The 27774-nt window shown below is 32.1% G+C and overlaps 1 protein-coding gene across 9 annotated transcripts in view; it reads right to left on the minus strand.

The window, feature by feature from the left end:
• LOC123708244 (disintegrin and metalloproteinase domain-containing protein 11) overlaps positions 1-27774 on the minus strand; it is a 259659-nt gene that overhangs the window by 211357 nt on the left and 20528 nt on the right. The gene's annotated exons all lie outside the window — the stretch shown is intronic.

Consider the following 27774-nt stretch of genomic DNA (forward strand, 5'->3'; position numbering starts at 1 on the left):
TTCTTTCTAAATTCCAAACTAAAAAAACTTAAAAATTTAGCCTACAATTACACGTAGAGCTAATAATAACCGGTAACCCGTTTTAAAAACTGGGTTACTAAGGTCAGGGTTGCCCCACGGCCCGCTCATTAGTTCCTTGTGTCGTATTCATTTCTAACGAACTCGTTGAATGCACTCATTTAATTAAAGAAACCTCTTTCAGTGTGCGTCATTATGACTTTTTTGAATTTAGAATTGTCAAAACTTGTCGCTTCTTAGTAGTGGCAGGGGTGTAAGGGATGAAGTTGGTTGGAAGTTTCAAGAATGCCTAAAACGCCCTCGGCCTTCGGAGTATTCTGTCAAACGGTGCTGCTAAAATATTATTCTCGTTTGGAGTATGTAGTCTATTGCATTTCAGTAGTTTAACTTAACGTTAAATCGTCAAATAAAAGGATTCTATGATTTGGTTTTAACAACCTACAATTTGTAGGTATATTTTAGAAATCTGTTTCCTTTGATAGACCAGCAAAAAATGTCTACTTTTCGACTGTCTAACAAAGCTTGTGTAGCCAAAAATCATTGTAACAAAAAGACATTGACGCGGGTCAGACACAGGTGCCGCTCTCAACAGGACACGTGACAGCTGACGTGACATCACACGACACGTTGTTGTTGACAAATTCGATGGAAAAATAGTGTGTACTTAATCAGTTTTACTTTATTACATCCGTGAATGAAGGTTTTCCTTTAGATATAGTAGTAGAACCTTTTTACCCACAGATGTATCTGACCTTATTTCTTTTTGATTATGTGGTTCGACGAGATTAGAGTTCGCGCTTTGCACTTAATGAAACCATAACGCGGCTAGGACATCAATACCAAATTGTCTACGCCCGACGACATCGTCTTCCGTTAGTACTTATGCCCACAGCTAGGACCTTTTAAAAAGGGCACTTATTATTCGCTGTATACATTAGTCCACAAATTATATAGGTTTAAAGTCAAAAAGGTTAAGTGAACTGACAAAAGTTCTAGTATTTGTGTCTATAATAATTAGTGAATATTTTCATTTTGTAAATGTTTTCTTACAAATTAATTTCTAATGTTTGGCTATTTCGAGTCTAAGTCTTTATTGTTTATGCATTCTTGTTGATTTTGGGTCACCAGTTAGGATAAGGCTATATTTTTTGTTTATAAATAATCAATTGTTACTTTACGTTCTGTTTAAAAAAACTAAAGCGTAAGCGAAAGTATATTTTTATGTTGTACACGTAAAATTAGAATTAATTTAGATGTATATAATACCATACAAGAACACTATAAGGGTAAAACGGTAAAAATTAAAAATACATTATTGTATGTACAAACTGATAATACAATCTAATCGGTAATGAATAGTCAACTTTTAGTGAAAAATTTGTACTTGCCTTTGCAAACAAAACACATATTAGTTTGACCTAATTTTAAACAGCTTAAGTAGTTATTTTAATTGTTATTCTATTTTAACCAATCATAAAATCCCATTCAATTTAATATACACGAAATCACAACGTCCCTCAAAATAAAATAACAATTTCTATGTGCGTAAAATCACTTTTTAAAGAGTAAAATTTATGGTAAAGTAGGGAAGCAGCTAAACGAAATATACGGCTAAATTAACTTAATTTGGGTATTGGTTGACGCCATAAATTCTAATTGAACACGTAGCGCCCAAATGATTACATATTAGGGTGCGTGGGAGCTACAAATTATTATAATTCGAGTTTTATACGATGTTTAAACGGACAAGTAGGGCGTATTACATTTTTTTTTGCAAGAAACACCACCTGTTACTTGACGGGCTAGTCACACGATGTTTTACCTTTTAGAACCTTCTTAAGAGATATATATTATCTAAAAACTATGCGAACAAGCGGCGTGCATAGTATGTAACTCACGTGAGATTACACTTAAATCAATATATTTAATCTATAAACTTAGAACAACGCAGTTTCTTTTACTTTTTTATACAGACTAAAATATAGAATCTGCTACCATAAACGTGTAATAAAAACAATTTACTCTACTCTACTTTTTAAGACCTTCTGTCGATCCGAAGTGGTGGAGGCCTGATGTAACACAGGTAAAAAAAAAGAAAATCAATGGCACTACAACCTTTTTAAGTCTTGGCCTCAGATTTCTGTATCTGTTTCGTGATAATTTGTTAAATTACTAAGACAAGTAGGTAATCAGCCTTCTGTGCCTAACACAGGCACTCTTACCTTTAGCAGGCATCAGTATCATACAAACTAGCATTTCCCTCAATAGAAGAAAGACTTATTTATAATAATAAATAACTGTAACTTGTTTATGTATGAAGTTGTGAGAAAAATAAATAAACATTATTTTGATTATTATTATTAATTTGGTTTAAATCAAATAAATTTGACGGGCTACTAGATTTCTCGGCTGACGCAAACGTTTAGCAAATTCAGTATCGAAACCCATCTGGAAAATCGTTTCTGACAGCTGTCTAGTAGACCCTAGTGCGGGGGAAGTACTAAGCTTCGATCGTCATCAAGTCGCAAGATCAGAGGGAGAGCAGTAAAATTAGACGCCATTCTATTAATACATCTAAAAATTAACTATTTAATTGCTTTAAAAAATGAGATGTAGAAATTGAAAACATTAAATCAAGGAGCAAAAAATTTAAATAACTTGCTAGGATTTTAGGAGTATTGTTTTTAAATTTATGAGAAAAGTTCATTCCTTCAATTATATTTAAAATACATCATGAATTTAATCGCCGAAATCTATTCGACAGCTCGAGATCAAAGTGAATAATTGTATCCGGCGATTATCTCAAGGGCAGGGGACCGAGTGGACCTTAATTAATATATCTGCCAGCTTTGTACGCTGTCATTGGTGAAAAGCCTTAACGTAGTAGTTGTTACCAACTCGCTCGTTAGTTGTTACTTAGATTTTATATACGTATGTTTAAAAAAAACAATGGCTCTACAACCTTTTTGGGTCTGTGCCTCATTTAACTATGTCATGAACATTTGTTAATTGAAATCAGCTTAGGTTAAGGTGATCAGCCTTATGTGCCTGGCGCACGCTGTCGACTATCGACTATCGGCTGTCGGTCTAAGGCAAGCCGGTTTCTTCACCGTTCGACCGAATGTTAAATGAAAGAAAGAAAAGACACATAGAAAGAAAATCCATTGGTGCATAGCCGGGGATCGAACCTACGACCTCAGGGATGCGAATTGCACGCTGAAGCCACTAAGCCAATACTGCTGTTGGCATGCTGCATATACATTTATTTATTTGGATTTAAATTAAGGGAACTGTTTACGTTGGAATTAAAATCAATTGACAAAAGATGCGATGTAACAAATAACAATTGGAGTTATCTTAGGTTTTCAAGTTTTATCAAACATACACCTATTAAACAAATGTTTATATATGCCTTGAAAATATGAATTCCGTCTAACTTATTTTCACAATTGAAATTTGAGTAATTTAGAAAAAAGGCCAACTGACATATTATAAATGTCTTCAGATTTAAAAAAAAACTACTCATTTTAATGAAACTTAGACAGTTCTTCAAGTTGGAATATATTCTGAATGGATAAGAATTAATTATACATAATTCGTATAAAAAGAATACATACTTACTCAAATATTCTCCATCTCCAATAATATTATTTACATTTAACCGAACCGAATACTTCCTTTTTATAAAGTCGTTTAAAAAATTATGTATAAATCCAACTACCTACTTACAATGTTAATTTTCATTTAAGTATTATAATTATATTTTAATACATGAAAAGTTACATGAGGTAGAGGAGGCTCTTGTCCGTGCAAGTTCCGGCCGGATATCCGGCGTCTTCATCTCAAGTTCCAGCTCAATTACATAAACTTCAAGACAAAGGGATTCTTTAAACGTTAATTCACTTCTAAAAGGGTTCTTTTATTCAGTTAAGTCAATGTGGACTTTAGTGAAGAGCAAAAGTTAATTAAAATAGATTTGCAATGTACATATTGATTGCTAGTAGATATTAGCTAGTTTTACTCAAAGTGATTATTCTTAATTCCAACACATTTATTTGGGCTTGCTCACGTGTATGAACTCATTAATAATATCAAACAAAATAATTTTCGTGAAACTGTGTTCGATTTTCATTTAAGTTTTCAATCCGGCTGTGCGCTTTTGAGACACATATTTTATTTGACATCACATACTCGTACCGTGAAGGAATAAAGTTCCAACGAAACTGGCATGTGTTAGAACCAAAAATCTATAATGTCTATGAGGTACCATTTGCACCTTCCACAAACGCAGAAGTTTGTCCACTCCATCCCGTATTTGGTTCTTTCTACTTTAAATAAAGTGCAATTTTACCATACAATTATTTTTATTAATGAAGCAGATATATATTTTATTACACCTGTAGTACAAGTATATAAGTACACGTATAAATAGTGAGAAAAAGATGATGATAAATTACAAGCAATATTACGATGAGTTTCATCATAATACAACTGATGGTGTATGTCTATGTATGTTTAAGACATTTAAGAGTTGGGCCCTATAGATACCCCAGACATCAGATTGAGCATTCTGATAAACGAGCTACGTCTGGATATCCTCATACTTTGAAATCAATTCCCTTAGTTTTATAATTTATGAATCAATGTATTTATTTTTTCTTATTTATTATGTTTGCCTAAAAGTGCTTGTCACGTAAAATCTCGTATTTAGTATTGACTTTTGTTTTTTTTGCAATCTTGCCTTTGATGGTTTTATAAAAATAACTACGATTGTTTGGATTTCTTCCCGCTCACCTTATTCTGTGCTTGTACAATTTTTTACTGTCTACTGACTTGTATCACCCAAGCTAAGGGCAGGAGGCTTATCTGATGTTAAGTGAGAGACGCCGTCCATGAACACTCACATTGACGGCCTTTTAAGAATTGGTATCTTTTCTTGTTGGTATCTGATAAATCAAGATTTATTCAGATTCAAGATGTGCCGGCCTGTGTTCTCCACAAAAATCCGCAGAAAACCATCCGGACACAGATAATATGAATACTTAAGTCATTCGTCATATCCGTTATATCTTATTAGGGAATTATGACATTTGGAACAACCAATTCTAAGAATAGCAGGGATAATAGGAATTCATTTAAACGTGGCATTGAATTTTCGGGATAATATTATAAATTAAATAAAAATAAAATATATTTATTATGGAACATAAGATACAGGTATCACTTTTTCCACGTCATTAAATTTGAATAGGTAGACATCGCTACTCATCGGCAAAGAAGACAGAGGATGTAGGCCGAGAGAAAAAGCCGTTGTAAAAAACTCTTGGTACTCTTTTAAAATAGCAAACCATCAAACAACGCTTATTTTTAAACAAATATCGCAAATTAATTAGAAGTAGCCTGTCAAGCACTACCCCAGGCCCTTTTATCAACTAGAAGAATTAAAATAATTTGTAAAAAAGCTTCTAGGTAACTCTAAGATTTAGGCCCCACAAGAAACAAAATATTCTTTAAAGGTCGGACCGTATTATTCATGAGGTTGCATGGAGTGTACCCATTTCACACTGTTATGTATTTTGTTCAGTCATTTTTGTCTTCACTCAAGTAATTATAGTATATTTTTAGTACATTTAAACAATTAAACTTTTTTGTATAACGATGACAAAGTGGGAGGGTGACATGCGGACGGGAAAGTTTTCTGAACTTTTCCCATTTCCTATCTACTATCTGATGCCAATCACTCGTTACCGGGAAACGAAGGTAATTGTAGGCAAATTTATGATCCCGTTGTACTAAATGATCCGAGCTAATCTCAAGTAGATCGATTGTGAATGTTTAAAAAGTATGAGGATCTTTTTGATTGTAGGAGTTTTATCGTCCGTTTAATGTAAGAACTTTAAAAATCTTGCTTCATTCATTTAGGTTATACTTAACTTTAGGCTTTTATACGTAATATTTTTATTACATAACCCTTAAATATCGAAAAACAGGTAACATGTAGTGGATCTTAAAGTATATTCTACTTCCCCTATTTTCTCTTTATACTACCAAGTTTTTGTGACCAAAGCTAGGACTGAGGTATTCCTTTGGCAGTCCAATGTTTCGCGTATTAATTTCAGCCTCTATATCAAATTATATTTCACATTTTCAATTTTGCAGTAAAACACTTTTAATCAAATTTTCATGTATAAATTTTTTTGATACAAACTTTTACTGAACATCAATATGAGTTTTAATAAAAATATATTTTCAGTCGAGTAGATATTAATATCAAAATCTTATTAAAGCGTTCGATCAAATTTAATAAAGGTTCATATTTATTTAATAGTGCAGTTATTATGTAAAAAGATTTAATGTCAATAAAATAATAATTGTGTTTATTTTTACACAATCGTTAACTATTATTTTATTAAAAATTAAATTTAAAATAAATGAAGGTAGGTATGACCCATGTCCTTTTAATGAGACATGGCACATGGACACTTCAGTATACTTTCTTCTTTTTAGAACCGTAGGCAATCCGCTGATCCGCGGCAAACCGTAGGTAATCACACTTCCGTACTCGATTTTGCGTCTAAGAAATGCCGGTTTCCTTGCGATATTCCTTTCCCGCAACGACCTATTCTTAGTTGCGCGTATACTCATTTAATAAAAAGTAGTTGAAAATTAATTATTCTAATTAATCTCAATAGGTGGCGTTATTCTTGGTGATACCTCTCAGAGTCATCTAATTCAGTACAAACTTGAAAAACTAATCGTACAGTTCTATAATTTAAGCCAACCACTGACTGTACGGTTAGCTAAGTGAAAACCAAGTCGGGTTAGACGAAAAGTTTAGGAGCCTCGCCTCGTGGTTTCAAACGGAACATATTATTGAGAGTACATATGTTTACTCAAGCCAGATTGAATAAGTTGGAGCGATTATCTAGAAATGTTTCGAAATTGGTAAGTTTCGAATGAAGTCGATATTAGGTAAATTTATATATTTTTATTAAGACCAAGTACACTGCCGCGTAAAAGGAGGTTTGCTTTATTAAGTAAAAGGCCGACATATACAGTTTAATACAGAATTTATAAGAGTAGGATGCTCCATTATTTGTTATTAATTATTTTTTCTATCGAATTAAAGCTATGTGAAGGTAGAAAATAAAAATATTGAATAAATAAACAAATTAAAAGTCTGTAAATAAATAATTGTAATCACTATCGTCTTGTTTTTTCTCTAATCTGGTATCTTTCTAACAAATTGTATTTATGCTGTGTTGAAGACTATAGATAAAAACGGTACTATCACTAATAGTTTTTAAATACAGTAATAGTTACAGAAACCTATTTATAGTGAAGTTACAAAGGTTTTAGCTTACGAATTAATATCCATTGGACAGCGTAAGCTTCTGTACGCACCATTTCCTCATTGAAATACTCGATAAAAAGGATATTACATCAATATTCGTCCATCAGAATAATAAACATTATGGCCCCGCCGACCGGTTCATCAATTCGCTATTAATCCGATTACCTGCTTTCACGATATCGACGAAATCGATGGATATTCTGATATAAGCCGATACGTGGACCCCTTAGTTTTTATACTAAGTAATTGATACGGGTTGGGAATAGACATTTATTATGTCCTTTGGCCGTAATCGCCTTGGTTGGTCAGGCATTCAATGAAATTGTGCCTATTTATTAAACTACAAATAAAACGAACAAAGTATTTTCCATCACAATACACTGACGGGAATAAGTGAAGTAATAAGTTAGTTATTTAACAATACAATTCAAATATTTCTAGTAAGGAGAATTAAACTGGCAAATCTGGGTATGTTAAATTCGTATTCAAAGACGTCATCAGACCAAAGATCACCTAGACTATATTTGAAGTCAGCTCAAGTAGCTGCTTTATTCTAGAATGTATTTTAAGCGTCGATCCTTTGACACTTTTTTTCTAAATTGTGCTTTAGTCTGTGGTTCAAGTGAGCTTTCTATAGCGATTTTAATACAAAGAAAAGCTTCGACTTCATTACACGCTGTGTGATTAATCGCTCCCCAAAGGCGTTCGTTATCGCAATCTCAACTCAATTCTTGTATTAAATCTAAAATCATGCTTAAAATAAAATTTAGAATACGAAGTTGATTTATAGGATAAAGGGTTAAAAAGCAATTTTATTAATCACTTATTTCCAAATATAACTACAATTTCCTTAGCAGAAACATATTTTTTTTAATTTTAGAATGCTTTTAACTAAACCCCAATACCTCTTATTTATTTTTAAGTAGACTAAAATAATATATATTAAACGAAATAAATAATACAACGTAGATAAAATAATTTTATGAATCTTGTGTACAAGCATAAACGAAAGTTATGTAATATACTTTACTTGACTTGACTTCAAGTGCTAAATGACAATGACAGCAAATGAATTTGAGTTTTCGCACTTTCTGATCACCAACACCCTCTAATTTGGATTCGCATTCGAATTATTTAAATCAATAGGCAAGGGTGGTAGTCTTTACACGACCCGTCAACATGACGTAAGTGGCAAGCAGTGTTGTGGCGTCACGGTCGGCAGTGCCTTTGTTGTTTTTAATGAAAGCCCCTTTAGAAATACAGGAAATTGGTATATTATTCCATCGTAATTCATATTGATCTATCAATAATGAGGAAATATTTTACAATATATTTATCGGCATAATCGTTATAACAAATATACAAGACATCCTATGAATGTTAGATGTAGATGTATAAAATATTGATGGAATATAATAAAACTAAAAATATAGGATAAATCAATTCCTATATATACGTTATAATTTTTTTATAGTTGCAAATATAATTTAGGCCAATTGATTTAGCGCACATTATTGAAACTTCATAGAAATTTGAAGTGTTAATTACGTACTCCGTGAGGTTACGTTTGGCTGGAAAACTTTAAGTAAACTGTCAAAAACAAAGGCGTTCTACGAACAATGCTTAACGTAAAGCTGTTGCAAATTGAACTAGAATTCACACAAAATACACACTGCATTTTGAATAATTGATAAATAATTCTTCTTTCTTTCTTTTTCCTTCTTTATTCTTCTTCACTAAATTTTACTAAATTTAGGCACAGAGCAGATATGCCGATTCTTATCTTCTTTCCTCTGACTACAGATACTTTTACAGAATTCTTATTAATTGTTCTGCCTATGCCCCGATAGCTGAACAATTGTGTCAATACTAGAATCTAGGCTATTTATAATGTAAGATGTTGTATATAATGTAGATTTTCATATATAGTAAATATTTTTTAAAGATTTTATAGCCTGGTAAATAGGTAATAATAACTTGAAGTCATAACGTTAAAATAGCAGCAAATTACAATGATATCGAAACATTTGGGGTAATTCTTTTTCGAATCATTAACGTTGTCGGAAAACACTCAGCCGACAAGAAAGCTGTTTGATTGACAGCTCCGATGGTTATCGCAATTTACGTGAATTGCTGAAATATGGTGATAAAATATCTGTGTCTGAACTTCTGTAATATATTTTCTAATATATTATGCACTTGAAAGCTTTTTTTAAGTACGAATTACTACGCTGCAATTACAGGCTATAAATATTTTAAATATTTGGTTAGAGTAAATGACTGCTCTAAATCTATTTTACGAATGTTTATAGTTGAAAACGATCTTGTAAAAAGTGCTTTCACAAAGAAAATCCACACTTTTATACGCCATCTTGTTACAATATTTGCTCAAATCAAATTCACATCACGGTTTGTGGGGTATAATATCAGAAAACATCTCAACCGTATTGTATAAGGCACGCCGCAAACAACCTACTACAGTATTTCACTTTGAGTTTTACGCGACTATAAAATGAAATGAAGTATACTTGTTAACGAATTCAACTGTAACCTATAACTATAGTATGTAAACGAAGGAAATACTTCGCAATTTAGTGTATTAAACCTTTGTTAGTCGTGAAATTGATATAACTGGATTCTGAAAATTTTATATTTTATTGGAAATATTCATTAATAGTATTTTGTTAATATACTTATTGAGCAAAAAGCAATATTAACAGTTCTCGGTGCAAAACAGATACACGGATTGAATGAATATTATTGAAAATGTTCGAAATTACTTCTGATTATGATTATTACAATTTGAAGTATCAATTGTTCATCTACAGCTTTTCCTTCGACAGAGATTAAAATAACATTATTCTCTTATTGTTTAAAATAACATACTATCGCGATATTGCAATATATAAAGGTTGCAATTATTTTGTTTTAGATAACAATTTTAAATAATTTCATTAAAATTACAATCCTCTGGCCTCTGTGCAATCAAGATTCCACGAAGACTCCAATTTGTTTATTTTTATTTCCATTTACGAGAAATAGACATAAGTATCGTATAAACAGTGGCTCTAATAACAGAAAACAGCTAAAGCGGGCCTCGCGATTGTTTAAGTTACAAAAAGGTACCGTGATTGATGGATTATGTAATGGAATGATAACATTTCATATTTAATGGATGTCCAATATCTTCCGAATAGCGTTTACGAATAATTGGAATTTTATTAGTTATTACTTAATTCAAATAGAATTCATTTCATGAAGAGAAAGATAAATTACTTATAGTTTTCAATTTATGGAAATTAAAAAAAATATCATAATCACATGACATGAACAATTATTTTACAAAAACTCGTTGTTGTTTAGGATCGATTTTGTTTTGAAAACCACGTTTTTAAAATATTTTGTTGATCTGGAAAATATTTTTCCAATAACATTTTAAGAATTGAAGTTATTGTCTTTTAGAAAACATGAAGTACGCAGTCTTTCGGTCAGTAAACCCCGGCGATTGATTTCAAACTTTATTGGTGAACTCCTGCCAATCGCGTCGGGTCTCATCTAAGATGGACGATTTGTAACCCCCCTCCCCTTCCCCTTCCGAAATAGAAGCGCCGTACTTCTGAGGATTTAAGTTGAATGTATTGCAATCTTCCCGGCAGATGTTTTGATACATTGAGTATTTGCGAGTTTGATTTCGAACAGATCCCAATTGATTGTTTTGTCTTAAGATGCAGGAAGATAAATTGAAGCCTTTTCGTATTGGCTATATTTTGCTACGTCATTAGATGGTTAAGGGTGACTTATGTATGTGTGATGGTAACATTTGGTGCTAACACTAAATTTATAAATGACTCATTGATTTGTTTTGGATATTAAAAAAAAATTGCCCAATAGTTTATATAACAACAATTCCGCACGTATGCGTAAATAAATACGTGCTCCTTAACTTATTATACAAAGTAAATCTATACGCTAACAGCTTTACCCACTAACTCTTCCGGTCCAACACGTCACGGTAAGGGAACCTTCGGGTCGCGTTAGTATACCAAGAGACCCCGTGGCTTACTACAATAACGGTCTACCATTTAACTGGCATCGGCTTGCAATTTCTTGCACCCAATGTGGTGCTTCCTCAGATAGCACACACTTCTGATTTCACAATGATTTTGCTATTCATTATCATATTCAAGCATTCTAATACTCTTCAAAAAATAATAAATTTACTAACGTTCATTACTAATTAAGTTTTAAATTATTTAATTTATTATAGTTTGGTTTTGTTTTTTTAATTTACAAATTTGTGTATTAGGAATCAAATTTTATTCCTTGGCCTTTGTACTTAACTTTGGATGCCGTCCGCGGACATAAGGAATACACGTACTTATTTTTTTGTTACGAAAAACCAAACGTTCTTACTTATGTTGTACGTACCTGAAACAGAAAGAAACTATTTGTTAGACAAATGCTTTTATTTAAAATTTAACAAATTAATTGTAAGCTATATTTTTAGACCTGAGATTTACAGCTGAATAATGCTTCAGGATGTTAATGGGGCTACCACGCTATTGCAGTAAGTATACAATGATACAATGTTTTACATTGCAAGTGTGGACTGTTACGCCACGATGCGGATTACTGGTGAGGCGACTGCGAGGAAGGACAATACTGACGCTAATAGAGGCTCATTGCAATGGACTGCATGTGCCTAAACGTTAAAAAATACTGTATGTATGGTTTTGTTGCGGTGATGTGTGTTATGATATCATAAAACTAACCCACTTATATAGTTAGGACAATATCGTAACTAACACAATAACAACCATATGGACTGTGATATCAATAAATTTAATGACCTAAATAAGCACTAAGCAAGTAGATCACTAATCGCCAAATCGTTGATATTTTATTCCAAAACACGTCAGTTTACTTTTACTACGATCAATGGTTAATTGTACATAGATAGAAATATAACAATGTATTTAAATAAACACACATTTACCGCACATCCCGGATTAGAGGCAGGAAGGTTTGAAAAAGCACGAAAAGCTTAGCTCTTTATGTGTATTTCCTTAATCCAAGTACGCAATGAATAATTTTGCTTAATCGCCATTAGTAATCTTGCCAGTTCGCCGAATCAACGGAAATTATTAGATACGCCAAGAATTAACGTCAGCTTGACGAACAAATTTGAGATATTCCGATAATAATCTATTATTGCTTCTTAAATATTATCTTTTTAAATTTAGCCTAAAAATAAATTTATATATATTACTTACGGATACTTGAGCTACGAGCTTTCAAACAATTGTAAAATCAATTTTATGGTTAACAATCTCGATTTGATTGTATTGTAAAAACTATTTCGTCTATTGAAATTGAAATAATTCATTTTTATTTCAATTTAGTCGGAACCAAAAAAAATTCAAAGTAATACAATAAATCCAGCTATTTGAAAATGTTTCGGGAAAACTACTGAAATGCTTTATAAACGGACAGAATTGTATTTAGAAAGATAAAAAGCTGTTTTGTTCCAGTTCCACGTAACCGCCATAATCTAATATATGAGTTATAATAAAAAAAAAAATTGTTGTAGGTAACTTGTGAACGTCAAAAATATTATCAGAACGTCAATATAATAATCTACGAGACACTGTTAATTATTTAAAGAAAAAAAAATGATGGTGGACCATAAATTGGTTACAATTTGTAAAGAAGAAACAAATAAAGAAAATTATATATTATATTTGTACAGTTTGATCAATGTCGTAGTTTTTAAGATTATATTTCATAGTTGTTAATCAATTTATTAGTGATAGTTTATTAAATTTTGAATCAATTATTATTCAGTGTTCAGTGTTTTTAGATTTTTAAGGTGTTTTTCCGTTAGTTGTTGTAATAACTAGATTCAAATCAAATGTAAGAAAATAATTATCTGTTAATAACAGATTAAATACCGTTAAACAATGGTATGAATCGGTTGCTACGGCATCTTTTTATTTGCAGCGGGCATATTATCAAAAGTGTAACTTTGGATACAATTACAAAAAACAGAAACAACCAATGGATGAATATTTAGTCATGTGCTGGTGCTGTTGTATCTCCTTCAAAAAAGTACGCAATTATTTCTCCAATCTTCAAGTTTTTACCTTCGTTTTCGTAGTCGCCTTAGCCTAATTGATTAAAACTACGGAGTGAGGCTCGAGCAATTGTTAAAAAATTGGCGCGCCACCAGGCTTTAATTAAAACGTGAATTAGTCACGATGAGCTGTTTCGTTAAGGGACGTGAATTGTTTAGATACGACCTCACAATAGACTATCTACCACGCCCAGCCTCGTCTCTTCTTTTACAGGAACAAATTATGATTATAACTTTACCTAATTAGAAAATTAGAACACCTAAAACTAAGGAATCGACGGATTTTTAATGTTATCTATAATCATAAAATAAGAAGAAACCTCTGACCCTTGACTCAGTAACTCTCAACGTCCGCCAAGAGATACCTACAATGCTTTGAAAGATGTCAACGCCGCTTATTTATGAAAGTTTCTAAATAGTATCGTTCGGCCGGGCAGGTCCGACAAAATTTACCTTTGTGGCAACAGATAGTGATAATGTCGTAACATTTCTATGACATTCCAATCATAATTCTATAAATTAGTGTCTTGATGTGGTATTCTCTCGCTGGCTCACATTATCAGAAAGAATTTGAAAAATCAAAACGCATTTATATCCGCTACAGATTTTTTTCAATACTTTTAATAAAATCTAGTACTAGATATAACTGTACCTTGTTATGTCTATTAAAAATAAATGAGTCAAATTTAGACTTTCTAAATTCTTGATCTATAACAGCATAGAATATATAAATTAATGGATTGTTTAAGGACAAATTATTAAAATACTTTTTTGCAAACATATATAATACAGAAATAATTCGAAAATATCAAAATCCACCGGGATGTTGACATTTCTGAGATTGAAAAAGTACCCAAGGAAAATAATTGCTAGTATCATAATTATTTCTAGATTATTATTGTGTAGAAACATCTTCATACGTTTTAATGTTGTTTTCAAATATTTATTTCCAGCTTGGGGAATCGTAAGATAGCTAAACAATTTAAATTGTTTAACAATTGGACTAATGTGAATGTCTTCATAATAAATTACTGATTTAATTAAGAAAACACCTTTTTGTAACTAGGATGCCGTAGCAGTCTTTTTTTAAAAGTTTTTATTCCATCATCGGACGTCAAGACAGAATGCAAAAAGTTCGATTTTATCTTCATCTCAACATTCCACAACACTTATCTGGCATTCCACGACACAGAGCTTTTTAAGGCATTTTCTGCCGCGCACTATCTATTTGCGAAACCAGCTGCTAGTAGATTTATTTCCAAAGCGATACGACTGACGGTCTTTGAAGAAAATAGCATTGGAACCATTCCCTGAAAGGTCGGTACCACCGTCCAGCCTGGGGGCTGCAAGTATTAATGGGCGGCTATTATCACTTTAATCAAAGCATGCTTCTTTGCCTTCTCCTCCTAAAATCCTGTTACTATGCAAACGCACGACTATAACATACATGTATTTAATTCACAATAATGTATCATAATCAATTAATAGAAGTTAATCTAACATAATACTCACCAGCGCTAAAAGCCGGATATAATTAAAATACATTATTATAGATTATCTGTAATTACAAGTGTTGCCAACTGACACGGGCGCGGGTTTATAAAATTAAATTGTTATTGCATTACGAAATCCATGAAAATGTATAGGGAAATAAAATTCTAATTTATGCCTGGCAATTTCGATCGACATTGTGAACGCATTCTATTAGTTTGACTTGTGACATTAAATCTTTCATAATTTAATTTAAAGATATAATCACGTTAAGTATAAAAATCATGTAATATTTTTTTTATACAACAGGGGGCAAACGGGCAGTAGGCTCATCTGACGTTAAGTGATACCGCCGCTCATGGACGCTCTCAATGCCAGAGGGCTCGCGAGTGCGTTGCCGGTCTTTTAAGAATTGGTACGCTCTTTTCTTGAAGGACCCTAAGTCGAATTGGTTCGGAACTACTTCAGTGAGCAGCTGGTTCCACATATCGGTGGTGCGCAGCAAAAAAATACTTGAAAAACGCTCAGTCGTGGAAAGGTGGACGTCGTGGTGATACGGGTGGAATTTTGCATAAATGTAAGATGTGTCTGATGATCTAATTCTGGGGTAGTAAGTATATCTACGTATTAATCACTTGGATATGAAGGTAAATATCGAGAGTTAATAGATCCACGACAAATACATTGACAATTAAATAACGTTTTGTCACGTTTTTTTCACTAAAACTATACGTGATAATAACGTTTAGGAGATTCGTTGTAGTTTTCGTAAACTTTTAAATTTTTCAACAATTTAAATAACTGTAACTTAATGACTTAGAATATTAATGATTTGGAGGTATAAACGAATTATTTGTTGATGACTCACGTGTATCAGGATGATACACAGCGTACCATTTCTTTAAAGGCCGGTAGCGCATTTGCGTACCGTATTCAGTAAAGATCTTGTATTTCTTTCAAAATTAATATAACTCATTAGTCTGTGCTGTGGCTATTAAAATTCACTATCTAGCACCTTTCTAGTAGTTTCGTGAATTCTGTGAGATAGATAATGAAAAATAACTTGAAGTAACCAATCCTTATACGATTTGTATGCCATTGTAATGTGTTCATTAAAAAAAACTGTAAGTAGAATATACAGAGCTCTTGCACAGTTCAAATTTAAATTATTGCATCGTAGTTTTTAATGACATTTATTAAACGCTGTATCCATCAGCATGATATTTTCATGCATTAAACAAAAAGTACAAGTTTTAATGTTCAAAAGTCTACTTTCAACATTTTTAAGTTAACCAAACAAGTACAAAATACATGAATTAAATTTAATTTAAACAAAATACGTAGTCAAAGTAATGAATTTGCTTTTATTGGTTAACATTTTATGAAAGTAAATGCTCTCAAGTTCGTATAGTAGAATGTAGAGAAAATTGGAAGGTTCACAAGGAATTTTGAAATTGCCTGAAATATTGAAAATTGTTATTAACCTCCCATACTTTAATAAAACATTTTTGGTGTACAATATTCCTTAACACTACTACAGTCAAATACTTCAAAATGTCTTCAGGTTATATTTTAGATCGAACGCCAAAATTCAAACTCAAAATAACTTTATTCATATAGTTAAAATAATTTTTAGAAAATAAGTTAAATTAATTGTAAATTTACATTTACTACCAGTTCGCAAGTCAAGTGCGTAGAGCGGGCAAGGAGAACTGGCAAGAAACTTTCCGCCGCTCTTTTTAATCGCTATGAGTCATAAAAATTGTTTAAACTGGAGAAAATCAATCCCAAAGATTACGATCATTTGAATATTCGTCAAATTTATAAAAAGCTTTATTGATTAATTTACATTTGGTAAATTAATCTGGTTGGTCGTACACTGAATTGATTTCCTTGATGGCATTAAATGAATAAAATAAAAATATTACATAGTATATTTTGTAAATTTAATTTCCAAGAGTAACGTAAACTATAACACCATCTCTTATTTGGTTTAATAAAATAAATGAATATTCTGAAATGCCTTGACACCACTTTGAAGTTGTAATACAAATAAAACTCCGACATATGGTTATATTTATTTATAATTTTGGCAACAATACTTAGAGTATACATTATCAACTTTATCCGTCATTATTTCACCTTATTAACTACGTGATATAAATACCAATACCAACTGCCCACACATCATAATAAATGATGGAAGAATGATTAGCTTATCACCCTAATACATTATACATTCTCATGTCTTGAAGATAGATTGTGGTAATCCTAACTATACCTTTTTATTGATATATATCCCGTATTGTATTAATATACATACATATATTCTTGAAAACGAACCTATATATAATTGATTATGCTCAAACAGGCGAACAGCTTGTCACATAAACTTAGTTTTAAAATATCATTCTAAAATAATTATCATACTCAGATAAGAAGATAAGAAATTAAGTCCCTTTTTATGAAAGGAGATTTGACACTGCTACCGACCTCCTTTGCCACAGATCTACCTGATGGCGTGCTTGACAGTCTGTCAGGGGGATCTATGTAATTATACATAAAAAAGACAAGTGGCATATAAATATACTTGTTAGGCTTGAAGAATGAGATCAATAGAAGTTATAATCAAGCTGAATAACGCATAAAGGGAAATAGAATTGTTGTTAGTTTAGATAGCCGAGGCCAATTGGGTCGGGCAGCCCTCAGAACTTCGCTTGCGAAATGCAGGTTCACTTTCGAAGTCTCCTTTGAACTCGTGCAAAGTTTTGATAAAATATATCTGAGTAAGACTTTTGGTTGATTTTATGCTTACTTCGAAATGGATACAATAAATAAAATATTTTATTATTAGTGCCTTGTAACTTTCCCAATTCCCGTTGCATTCCGTAATAAAAACGTCTTATTTAATATTTCATAGTATTTTACTTAACGAAATAGTTTATAATTTAAATATTTTTATTGATTGATATTATTAGTATTATAAATATAAATTTAGATTATATAAAGTAGGCTAAGAATAATGAGTAATACTCTGTCTTTTCCAATTATCTCTCACTCAGTTTCAAGATTAAAGATTTAGTACGACTGGATCGTTTTTAATATCTATTAGACCATCTCTGTTCCGTCCCGAGCTAAACAAAGGAAGTTATTAATGCTCCCCATTGTCTTGCGTGAGAACCCGCCAACCAGCCTTGACCCTTCTATTCTTAGCCCAAGTTCTGTTAGCCCAAAGGCCGAGGGCTCCAGTCTGCTGGTCGGTCCACTAAAATACCTTCTATTGTCCATCTTGAGAGGTTATTCTTCGTTACAGTTTGTTTTCAAGGAATCTCTCATTGTTATATAAATTGATCGACTTGTAGTTAATTACGGAACGAAACACTGATTTATGTCTGATACGGGAAATTGATCTCAAAAATTGGGAGCCATTCTTTAAGACAAGATCCTTTAAAAATACTTTTCTTTTGTAAACTACAAGTACTAAGGCGTAGTAATCAAAGGTACATTGATAAAGTCTTCGACCCGTCATTGAACTGTGTTATCAACAACACAGAACAGAGTAATAAAGACCTTTTGGCGAATTTTATACAAGATGAGTGTCTGTGGTTTGTCTTCCGCCATTTTAATAGGCATGTATGTATAAATCTATTAAATATGTATAATTAGTAGGTAATATCATACTTTATACTTGTGATACGTTTGCAGGGCCACATTAATCTTAATCTGTATTTATTCATTGTGTATAATATATGCGGGCCACACGACTCGCATGAACAATAGCAGATGGATTAATAGAGTAACAAGGATAGAGCCACCACGGAAAAGAAAGACAGGTCACCCTCCCGTACGGTGGGCTGACGACCTTAAATAAGTTAAAGTTAAAATAAATATAAAAATGTGTTTATTCATTTGACAATTTAGTTATACTTTATTCCTTTTCTTTTTAAAGAAGAAAAAATGGTCAAGATAGAGAGAGAGGAAGTGAGTTGGAGAAGGCCTATACTCTATAAGACTTCCTTTAAAAAAATATAATTATTTATGTACAACATATTCAGGTCTGGGCCTCAGATTCCTGTATCATGATCATTTGTCAATTTATTAGGTGATGAACCTTGTCTTTTAGTGTCCAAGGCAAGTCGGTTTCCTAATTAATATTAAATATGCACATAGACTGAAATAATTATATTGGTGTAGAGCCAATTCTGTGCAATCCTACGACCTCAGGAATGAAAATCGTACGTTAAAGCCACTTCCCGAACACTGCTTAAACTTACGTATATGGTGCATAAAAACGAGGATTTAAAATACAAACATTAACGACAAGTACTTGCAGTAAAATAATGATTATGAGCTTCAAGTGGGAGGTAAAAACGTTGATACAGTTGCTTTACATATTATACCCGCGTTAACCGGAACAGCCACGCTCGACAAGCATTGTAAAACCTGGTTTATGTAGGTTTTAAGTGTACAAATGTTTGAATTTTTCAATGAGAAGTACTTGGTGTACATTTATTGAATAGTGTAACATTTTATTACAAACAATAACTTCCAGCAAGATTATTTTTCCTATTTCCGTAGCTTACTAGTTAACGCACATGGCGCATTAAGTGGTTAATTAATTTAATAAATAAGTACCTTGGTTTAAAGTCCAGCGAAATATGATACATTAAAATAGTGAGTTGGTAGAAATAAAATGTTCAGCACCTATTTATTTTAAAGACTAAACAAAACAGTGGCACAAATATATATTTCCCATTTTGTATATATAACAAAAAACCTTATCCTAAACAAATTATACTTATTCTATTCGACCTACAAGATGGTTTGAAAGTTTAAACTAAAAGCACTAAGAACTAGAATACTCTTAAGCAAAATTAAGCCGAGCACTGTCTATTAAGTGACGGAGCCACAAGTTGTATCGTAAGTAATTCAAGTCAATAACACCAGCACTTAAGTAAAAGTAGGATATTTGGAGGCGAGCCAGGTCTTCTACAAGCAGAATTAATTCCTAGCCTTGTTTGCGGTTGTAAAATTTTTATTCGATGTCTACACAGTAAGTCATGTACATTTATAGACTTATTTTGGTTTATCAGAAGTCATAAATACAATATGTCCTAAGGCATTTGTGTTATTGATTCATTATCCATTTAATTAGATATTTATAGTTCAATATATTATTTTAAGTTAAAAAGAACTACCTAGAAAGTTAATATATATAATTAATGAAACTCGAATATGTAATAAGCTGAAATATTACAAAATTCTGAAACAAAACATTTAGAGTGTTGTTTACTTTAAAACAATCACTTTTATCTTATTTATTTAATAATTCAAAGTGTTCTAGCAAAAATCTTTGAATTAAAATTTAGCCCAGCCCGGTTTTTCCACAGACTAACAAACAAATTAAATGAAACATTAGTTAACACATCTAATCTAAAAAGTATAATTAATTATTTACATTTATATATTAACTCAAATACGTAACAAGCATTCTTCGTAAACAGTAGACTGGAATGGCGTAGCAACTAATAGAACTACGAATAAGCGTAGCGTCTACGAAATTCATTGTTTCTTTTCCAGCATTGCGCCTTATCATACTCATTGTAAACTAGCTAGTGAACCGTGTCCTACAGAAATAAAAGGCGACAAATTTATAAACTGTTGTGATTCAGTACAGGACTATGCGACACCAGCTCGTTAGTTCACGCTCTATATCAACAGTGGACATGCTTGCTTGATCAATATATATCGAATGACATAACAATTTTTACCTGTCCCTGATAAAAATTGAACTTAAAATCCAATCCTATAATAGTCTTTTTTTGCAATTTATAATTTTTAACTAGTGGAAGTTTTATATAGTTAATAGTTTGGCAACCGGTTTTAATTATCACAAGGTCGGTTTAAATTGAAGCTTATGTTTGAAAGCTTTGAGTACTAAATAAAATTAACTCAGACCATGTCTGATGTGAATTTTATAAGTTATTTCAACTTTCCGTATTTTTTATTTATTATTATAATCAGCTATTTTCAATATTAAGTAACCTGCATCTCTTCTACTCAGATTGTGCGCGTTGATTAATATATTGTATTAAAATTAAATTAAATAAGCAAAATTCTAACACCATTCCCAAATCTCCAGCCGGGAAAGCCTAAGGCTTAACAAGGTAATGAAATATTAACAAAATCGTGGTAATTAGCCGTTAGGGAATTACATTAATATTAGCTTCTGATTTTTTTGTTGTTCAGCTGGTGTGAATTACACGGAGTTCCATTATGAATGAAGTGACTTTTGTTTTATAATTTCATCCGTATTATTCCTCTGAGTAGATGTTTTTAATAACTAATTCACCGCAAATACACGTCTTGCACATAGTATAGTACAATTTTTTATGCGGTAAATAATTTAAAAATGTTTTACACTAACATCTTTAAATGTACTAAAATTTTGTAAACTTGTGTGCGTGGTTGCAATATTGGAAACAATATTTTTCATTATTACAAATAATAGTTATGGTTTTTCTATACCCTGGTGAAGTATTGCACATCCCAAGAGAGGTATTTGATAATTAATTAACTTCAAACTCTTATCAGAAAGCCTGTTAACATATTGTTAACGGCCACGTCGGCCGCTTCTGATGTAACCCTTTTCTCAAATGCATGAAAGGAAATCAAAAAGAAATATTCACCTTTCATATTCGCATTAGTTATTTACGACTAGCGTTGAGTGTAATTACTGGACGTTGGTATCACACTGTTTTTGTAAAACGTTAATTTGTGTGTAATGATTAATTTAAAACATTGTTTGATTAATTTAGAAATTTTTAATATATTCTTAACTATCCTCGATAAAGACCCTTGAATACACAAGTGTTCGTTAAACTTAATCATACAATTTCCGTGAATATTTACAATAACGCGTTATTAATAACTTAACCCAAGTTTGAGGTGTTCTTATTAAAATTCAGTTTGGGAAGCCTTGTTTGTTTTGGGATTAAACTTTAAGTGGACATTGAAACTGGGAAGTGCTTCCTAAAGTTTTTTAATTAAGCCAAGAACTTCTAAACACTAAGCCATTATAGTTTGTATGAAAATGTTACAAATATTTATTATAATTAACTCACGGCTGATTCAGCGGTTTGAATCTACATTGGAACCGCTACCTTTTTTATATCAGCCTCCCATCTCGCTTGATTTTCTTTCGTTTCCCACTTCATCAAGTTAACCAAGTTTATTTAATTTGTCAATTTCGAAGTTGCGAAAACAAGTAGCTGCCGATAATACATTTCAAATGTGATCTATCTATGGGATATCCGTTTTATAATAGCTAAACTAAAATTAACTTAAACAAAGTCAGGCTCAATTTGCTTTAAGCCGTTATCTTAATACGGCCATTGTTCAGTTAGAAGTTGATCCAACTTTTTAATAATGTTCCGGCGAGTTTGCCGACAACTTTTCAATTTAAACAATCTGCCCCTCGACTACACTACGAGATACAATTTGATTGACTATTCAATTATGCTGCGTAAGAACTTACAGGGTGAGTAAGGGTTTTATTTTGAATTAACATATAAATTTCTATACAAAAAATATTATTCAGTAAAACGTGTTATGTGTTAACGTAAAATGTTAATGTGTTTATTAGAAATTATGTGGATAATTTTCAATAGAAGTTTCGATACATGTGGTATATATTGTTACGAAGACGGATTGACTGCAATGTTTCTAGGTTTTTCCACTAGTTAGAGAACCTTTCAGCTGGCTGAAATGTGTTTCTGACCGTTTAAGTAGAGGGTCAATCACATAGGAAAAACCGTAATTTGTATAATGTTATCCTAGTTTTCGCAAGACTGAAACATTTTTTCAGACAGTTTCAGAACATGTGTAGTCGAGTGGTATCGTTTTCAGGCCTAGTTATACCTCTTTAATGAAGGAATATTCTACACCGAATTTTCTAGGTGTGGGACAAGGACGGAATAATACGCTAGAACCTTCTCGAAGCTAGACTGAGCACTCTAGAACGCCATACGACAAGGACGGAGCAATGTGCGAAAGAGACAAAGAGTACGGACGTTCTAAAATTGTGCAATCGCTACTCAGTAGCAATCCCGTCTAGAGAGTTCTCGAATACTTTTCAAGATTATTCCCAGGGATAAGTTATTTAATAGTATAGTTAATTATTCCAAGCGAGCCGAAACGCGACCAGTTAGTTTAGTTTCAAATGGCATATCAAGGGATAAACACCGAAGAGATGGAGTGCGAAGACAAGTGATAAAGTACTGTGTGAAGTGTGTGTAAATAAAGTAATTAGTGACTGTATTTTGTGTATATATAGTTAGTGCATTCCTGCGAGTAATTTGTGGTAACAAATCCCAATCAAACCCTTGGAGAACAGAGAAGAAATTGATTAAATAAAGTTAAGTTAGATAAAGTTTAACAAAAGGCTTTTATTATCATAGACATGAATAAAAATAATACAATTATTTCATTTTACCTTATTACTACTAAGCCTATTACAGCACTTAATTAATTATTACTGTCATTGTTATCGTTATTATATATTATTGGCTTCGAATCGCTTCGAATCAACCATGGTAGGGACAAGAAAAACATAGTCAATTGTTTTCCAACGAAATATTATATAAGCGAGCAACGCGCGTGAATAGCGCTTTACTAAGTTCTATGCGCTTGCGGCACTGCTAGGCAGTTGTGACTGCTTTCCACGCCGAGAGCACTTGCAGTCCCAATCTACGTGCGCTTTGCTATTATAACTTTTCTAATTCTAATTCTTTTCTAATCTTATTTTTAAATTCTAATTCTAGCTTTTAAAAATACTTTTAGTATCTAGAAACTTTAAAATACTTTACTAAATCTGACAATGACTTGTAACAATGGCTTTTAAAATGTATATTCTAAATATTCTGTATACAGTTGAACCGCAATTAAAATAATACATTTTCAATAGGTTTAAATCCCATTTTCCTTTTAAAAATGTTAGAATCCATATAAAATTCTAAATAAATAATATATGATCTTCGTGTTTAAGAAGGAAACACCAAATGGATTCATACATTAGCATACTTACCAAGGCCGAGTGCGTTAGGAAACTTTGTAATCCCATCAAGAAGTACATTTTCTTGTTTATCGCTAATGGAACGGAAACACACTACCTTTTAGTACTTTATAACTTCACTAGTTTCATCAACTCGGTTAATATACCTATTTAGGCTGGGAAATGATTCAATTTTAACAAGCTACGATGCCTTTGAGGTTATCTGCATTACAAAAGCGTGTGTTAATGTACATCAATAAAACAATTTTTAACACATATTTCATATAAGAGATCTCTTAAAGAGTATTGGTCAAAGATGGGTTAACCATTACTTCGAATTTCCCAATGGGATGAAAGAGAGGACGCCCACCAGAAACCTGGGAAGAGATAGCGGGAAAGGATTGAAAAATAGTAGCAAAATGAGACACAAAAGAAAAAATTTGGAGAAAGCCAAATCTCCGTCGGAGATCGTATACTAATATTAGATACATAAATTTATATTGTTTATGTTATCATAAACATAATGTTATATTATATATTATATTGAATATAGGCTATTTTTATTTATTAATAGAAGATATATCTTCAAAATTTAAGTGTGTATATTTAAACTAAAAATATATTAAATGTTAAATAATAATTAATAACATACTGAATATTAAATGAAAATTTATTGAAACTATAAGTGCTTCCCACAGACTAAAAGTTTTATTAGGTTATGCATAGACCTACAAATTAGTTTTACATATATCGAATCAGATGTCACTAGTAAAATAAAAGTATTTTCTGATACATATTTAACACAAGTTTGTCTTTAATTTATATAAGTAGTCTGGCCATAAATTCATAAAACTTTTCTCTTTTCACCTTTTTAATTATTTTGAATTTGGAACACATTTATTATTTTAAAAACTTCATTCGATTATGCGCCATTTGTGAACTACCAGTAAGTTTCTGCACCTGGTCACAAGGCACGAACTACCCAAGCCTGGTTAGAAACCAACGTTCGGGACTTTATAAAAGCTGAAGACTGGCCCTCATCTAGCCAAGACTTCAACCCTTTGGACTTCAAATTATGGTCAGTTTTAGAGGACATGATCTGCTCTTAACAACACGTCGACATTGAGTATCTTAAACAATCTTAGGAACAAGCAGTGGCAACAGACCTTGGAAACAGTACGTAAATCCATAGATTCGTGGCCAAATAGATTAAAAGCCTGTATAAAAGCCAAATGTGGCCATTTCGAATAGAATATTTTTTAATTTTTTGATAACTTTAATAAATATACAGATATAAATTTTAATAATATTACATTACTTCATTAAAAAATGCATTATCATTTGTAACAGAACTTGGCTGGACTTGGTATTGTACAATCCATCACCTTCTCAAATATCCTCGACTTTTCTTCTCCAATGTGACACAGAATACTGCTTGCTAACTCAAGAACATTATCTTACTCCAATTGACGTATATTATATATCCCCTAGATTCTAGGAAATAAGATGCAACTTTCAAACATATGAGATGTCACATTCGGATTTATGAACAACGTATCACAATTTCAAAATCAATTCTGTTTGAGATGTCCGCGAAAAAATTGTCAACCGCATATTTTATTTTCAGACAAATTGTACCCGTGTTTGTGGATACCATGATTTTGTATTTTCAGGTACGTTCCCTTTCATGTCACTAATCCACAACAATACCAGAAGCGAAACACAATATTTTTTTCCCCTTTGATCCACTGAAATGGTGAAGAGATAAAGGCGTCTAAAGGACAACAAAATGTGTTTCTGAATGAAATCTACTTGTGTACAAAGAATTTAATAAATATGTTTTTTAGAGATAAACATTTGCTGGTTACACTCGTGTGGTTTTTTCTCAAGTGTACAATCCTATGTCAACAATGTAGAGCAATGTTGGCCTAGTGCCTTGAGTATGCGACTCTCATCCCTGAGGTAGTAGGTTCGATCCCCGGGTGTGCACCAATGGATTTTCTTTCTATATGCGCATTTCACATTAGCTCGCACAGTGAAGGAAAACATCGTGAGAAAACCGGCTTTTATGATCAAATGATCATGAAACAGATACATAATCTGAGGCCCAGACCTAAAAAGGTTGTAGCGCCATTGATTGTTTTTACAATCCTATATTGTCAAAAAAGCCACTTCTACCTACTTTTCAATCATAGTTTTAATGAACTGGAAATTAAATTCCTTACCTCCTGAAGCATGCGAAATGCACAGAAAACTTCTGAGTTTCTGGAAGAAGCTAGGCTAGCTTTACGTACAACGAAACAAAAGAGCGACTCAGTGCGGAAAGTGACTCCACACTGGTACTACATATCTAGTCTTTCCTCAGCAAAATATAGTTCAGACCAATGTGACCGAATTTTTTAGTATCGAGAATATTAGAAATATTATTGAAATATGTATATATATATGGCGTTAGTAGATGTTTGGTAGTAACACCAAATATATATGCCATTTTTTTTTAATTTCATAACGCTACAGTTTTACAATGTATATGTTAAAATATCCAACACAAAACCATTCAAGGCGCCACAAGCCACACCACACAAAGCCGAACCTCCCATTCCTTATATTTCGTCAACACTCAATTAGAGACCAAACGCCTACTGAAGGCTACTCACAGATGAATTATTCGTCGCTGTTTTAACAAATGACCTATTTCGGGTCCCTCGCAATTAACAATCAATAAAATGTCCGGCTCAGCCCGCACTATCCCTTGTTTTGAGTTATCTCGGTCACCCTACTTCCTAACTTCGGGGTTGTTAAACCTATAGCACTTATCTATATGATTTGTAATCTGTATTTCAGTCAGTTGAAGCATAGTGCCTGACAGATAAATTATATTATATGCTATGCTATACAGGTATTTATTTCAAAGACATTGGACGGCAATCGCTTAATCTTTTGATAGGATATTAAAATGGCTGAAAATCGCAACAGGTATATCAAAAACATGGTCAAGACGCAATAAAATGGCAACACTGTCTTATATTATTCAAAGTTCTCATATTAATTCTTCTCATGTGATCTGCTAAAACAATTCAGTTCAATGTATCTTTGTCATATTATTGTCATTTTACCACAAACACAAAACATATTTTTCCTGTCTGAAACTGGCAATCTTTGTACTAATCCTGCGCAGACGTACTCGCGGGACCTCGCTATTATAAAATATATAGAATACAAAACATTTCCGGCTTGTGCCGTTGCGCTGAACATTGATTGCGAACAATGTTTGTTATACGGCAGCTTGTCAACGTATTGTTTGTAGACAGATTTAATTCGTTGAATTTCATCGATATTTGCCTATCTCGTTCAAACACGTGACATGATCGATGGATCCTCGTTTTGGAAATATAAATCTAATAAAAGCTCAGAAAACTATTCGTTGGTGAAAATCAATATTAGTAATATAACTGGTTAAAATTTTACACAGCATAAAATAACTCTGGACGGTATAATCCATGAAATAGGAATTCTGTTGCTCTACTTTAAAATGTTTTAATATTTATCAGTTCACATAAGTCGAGATCTTTTATGATAAAAAAATAATAATAAGTTTATAGGAAAGTTAATGCAAAGAAATTTATTTAAATCAACCCTAGTTAACTTCTAACAAGGTCAAATTATTTAGCAGTTTTCTATTTTCAGTACACCGGTTGACATTGGATGTTTTTCCGTTTCGGAAAC

The sequence above is a fragment of the Pieris brassicae genome, chromosome 4, assembly GCF_905147105.1.
Source record: "Pieris brassicae chromosome 4, ilPieBrab1.1, whole genome shotgun sequence".
Taxonomy (NCBI): Eukaryota; Metazoa; Arthropoda; class Insecta; order Lepidoptera; family Pieridae; genus Pieris; species Pieris brassicae.